The sequence below is a fragment of the Octopus bimaculoides genome, chromosome 17 (assembly GCF_001194135.2).
Source record: "Octopus bimaculoides isolate UCB-OBI-ISO-001 chromosome 17, ASM119413v2, whole genome shotgun sequence".
NCBI lineage: Eukaryota > Metazoa > Mollusca > Cephalopoda > Octopoda > Octopodidae > Octopus > Octopus bimaculoides.
In genome coordinates this window covers 32,792,013-32,796,354 of record NC_068997.1, presented here as the reverse complement: position 1 = coordinate 32,796,354, position 4,342 = coordinate 32,792,013, and positions in this window count along the sequence as shown.

Below are 4,342 nucleotides of genomic sequence, written 5' to 3'. Positions count from 1 at the left end.
TATATATATATATATATATATATATATGTAGGCGACATTGTAGAAATATGCGCATATGTGCATATGTATGTGTATCCATAAATCTGCTAAAACAGCATTATTACATAGTCAAGAATGATTTCGTAAGAGTTTCAATTCCTGAAACTTATAGGGGTTGGGATGAGTTGGAGATTGTATAATTGTCAAACTTCTCCAAATACTACTCCTACACTGAATCTATAACCCTTTTGTCTGGGAGAGATACAGATACGGACAAACTACCCCCCCCCCCCCACACACACATATTACATTCGTGCGTACATAAACTCTGATATACATAAAAATACTCATATACATATATCCATATGCATATGTATATATATTCATAGACATGCATGTATGCATACATACATATACATACATGTGTGTGTGTCTGTATGAAAGTGTATAGATATGTGCGTGTATATATATATGAGTGTGTGGATGTGTATGTATATAAATGTATGTATTATAATCATATGTATGCATATTTACTATATGTAGATAATATGCGCATAAACCACATATACATATGTGCATAAAGTAATACATATGTATTTTTGCATCTAGGCCTAACAACATATTTCCTTTCTCTCTCCCCCTCTCACTCACTCAAAGTGTATTCAGTTATTCCTATTGTTTATTTTTCCTTTTTCACTCAATTTATTTATTTATTGTTTCCTGTTTCCACTCCAAATCTAAAAGATCTTTATCTGCCATCCTTTACCCTTTGGCCTCATCCTACTCGTACTGTGACGTCACTTCTAGCATCCAATGAAATGTCGAAGCCTCATTCTACAAGGTTATCTATCACTCAACAACATCTGCATCTTAAAACGGGTGGGTGAGAGCAAAATATATCATATGGTTACGACAACCACGGATATTTTAATCTGGGGATGTATTTTATTTTATTTATTTTTTATTTTCATACAATTAACTTATCTGAGAAATTGTTTCATACCACATTTCTTTGTACAATCCCTAAATAATCATTTCAAGTCATTCATTGAAACAATCAACGCAAAATCCCATTCGAAGTTCCGATTCAGAGTATCCAGTATGAAAGCAGGTTTGGGTAATCATTCTGGGTACGAAATCTGGCTTTCTCATCCAAGTGAAACGTAAAACTACTGATTGTCTAGCTGCTAGGAAAACAAATTGCAAGACTGGGCATCGAAAATACTGCCATGTAAATAAAACAATTTCTTTAACACCATGGTGACGAAGTTATTGTGTGTCCATAAAACGAGTCCGGGAATTGTCTGAACTTCAAATGAGATACGTGGGCTGCTAACTGACCGACAAGAACTACAAATCAAGTACTTTAGGAGACACCAGATATTGATCGGAGTAAAGGAAGGTTAAAGATGAACAGGTGCTGGCGTGGCTGTCTGGTAAGAAATTTGCTTCCCAACCACATGGTTCTAGGTTCAGTCCCACTGCGTGGGATCTTGGGCAAGTGTATTCTACTCTTCTACTATAGCTTCGGGCTTACCAAAGTGTATTTTTATTACACAGAAACTGAAAGAAGTCTATCATGTGTGTGTGTTTATGTGAGTGCGTGTGTGAGTGTGTGTTTCCCACCACTGCATGCCAACCGGTGTTGGAGTGTTTATGCCACCATAACTTAGTGGTTCGGCCCGAGAAACCGGCAGAATAAGTACCAGGCTTAAAAAAGAAGAAATACAGTGGTCGATTCGTTTGACTTAAACCCTTCAAGGTGGTGCCCCAGCCTGGCCGCAGACTAATGACTGAAACAAGTAAAAGATAAAAGAGGTAGTAAGATACTGAAAATGAATTTTGACATGTGAAGGATCAATGATGCAACGAACCAGATGTCAGCACATACACCATTCGAATGCCTTTTCTGACTCATGTATTTTTAGCAAATGGATACTAAATCGAATTCTGAAAATGTTTAAACATCCTTTGTTGTCATCAGTATTTTCTACTGCATATTATTACGTGTGTTTGTGTATTCTTTAGTGTGCTGCGGCGGGACATAATGGGTCAATTTTTCCAAAATTTTGAAAACAATGTCAAATAAAAACCAACTGTTAACATAGATTTACAATCTCAAAAAGCACCTCATGATTCTGATAAGCACTTCTGATAGATTGGGAGGCAATTTTGAATGCTTATTTCATACATATATAAACATATTTGAACTACTTTAAAAATTTGAAATTTCAAAACTTGGTGGGGCATAATGGGTCATCCACAAAGGGAGCGATATGCAAAGTAGTATTTGGATGAAAATACGTCAGATTGTGGGGTAATGTTGAAAAATATAAGCTAATATATTTACCATCATCTAATTTTGGTACAAAACTATTTCATAATGGCGATAGGTAATTAATCATGATTCTACTCTCTCTAAGCAATACAATGTATTTATTACAATTCTGAAAAATATTTATTTACGCTTTCCTTGAATATTTTCAATTGGAGAAATTTTAAAAGGAATTTCCAGACTAGATCCACAATGAGATTCTTGTCCTTCACTATTTTTGTTTGTGTATAAGTGGCAGAATGATGTCACCTTAGTCAGTTGTGTAGGTAACTGTCTGGTTTCCAGAATGGAATTAGAGTACGGTGAAGTGATAATCATGAGATTGTTTGAATGGCTGATTGACAGTCCAGACCTTGTTTCCCTCATTCATGTTACTATAGCCTCGTTCGAACGTAGAAGAGCTATCTTAGATTATATTTCAACAGCCGATCAAAATTTTCAGGTTTAACGGGATGTCACTTGACGTTTGCTTGGAAAGTTTTTGTACTTTCACTTTACTTTTGCTACTTCCACTCTCACTCTTTATTTGTCACTTGACAGCTTCCTACGTCCTCATTTTCATTTTAGCACAACAGCAGACAAAATTATACTACACGTAGATAATTGTGACTTGGCTATCATTCTAATCACAATGTATTAGACCAACATCAAGTGATCACTGGCCAATGATTCTAAACTTCTTAAAAAATAAACTTTGAACACCTGTTACATCAAAAGTAACATTAAGAAAGTTTGTAACGATCAGGGATGTTTGGCCTCGTGACTAGTCCTGGCTGATTAGATTTTGGGATCAATCCGGTACCGGACAAGAATTCTGGATTATTTGTTATATAACATGAAGTATTGCACTCTTATGTTCTTTCAAGTCGTTCTCTGATTATCTCCCTTGAAAGCACGCTTATAGTTTCCACGTGGCGGCTTGCGTCTCTATCTTAGTAGAAACCGAGGGATAAAGAAATCAACCTACATAAACAAACGGCAGCAAAACCACTCAGAAATTAAATAACACTAATATATTCAGTAACAATAATAAATTTAATTCATCCTCGACAATATTTAGTTTTACCAATTTTGAGTATATCGCTCCTGTTTAAAATCTCTTACCTACTTGACAATTACATGTCTAGCTCTGCCTTGAAGGAAGTTTTACTTCTTGGATTTGCGTTTCTGTGCACAACGATGTTGTTAAACCTCCGTTAACAGCACCGTATGCAGGTCCTTTCCGTTTTCTTTCACGCACAGATAAATTTTTCACTATAGATCTTAATGGTCGTAAATACACTATATATCTGGGTAGACTAAAACAGGCCTGCATAGAGAAAACTATCCCTGTTCCCACTGCAGACGACACACATACAGCGTTACAAACATGTCCCGCACACCCACCTTCACATTCCATAACTACCATTGGGATCGATCAGGTACCGGACAAGGATTCTGGATTATTTTCCGGTTTCTTTTACTTAACTTTTGAGAGCGGTCGGGTTCATTCTTAGTATTCTCGTTTGCGAGAGTAGTCGAGTTTATGTCAGATATTCACATTTCAAAAATCATCTCTGGCTAATTGTTGAGAGGACGTTTGTGTTGCCTTGGCAGAAATTTGTGCTCTCTGAGTGCTCTTCTTCTTTTATCCCTATATTTGTTTCTGTCATTTATTTGACTGCGGCCATGCTGGAGCACCGCTCTTAGTCGAACAAATTGACGCCAGGACTTATTCTTTGTAAGCCTAGTACTTATTGTATCGGTGTCGGTTGTCAAGCGATGGTGGGGGTGGGGGGACAAACACAGACACACACACATATACACAGACCTTGAAGCCTGCTTAAATGCAAGAAAGTATACTAGTCCTTTAATATTTAATATTTGATATTCAATATTTCATTTATTCAATAAGACAATCAATACTTCATTTCATTTTACTATATATACTATAAGTGGAGGCGCAGTGGCCCAGTGGTTAGGGCAGCGGACTCGCGGTCATAGGATCGCGGTTTCGATTCCCAGACCGGGCGTTGTGAGTGTTTATTG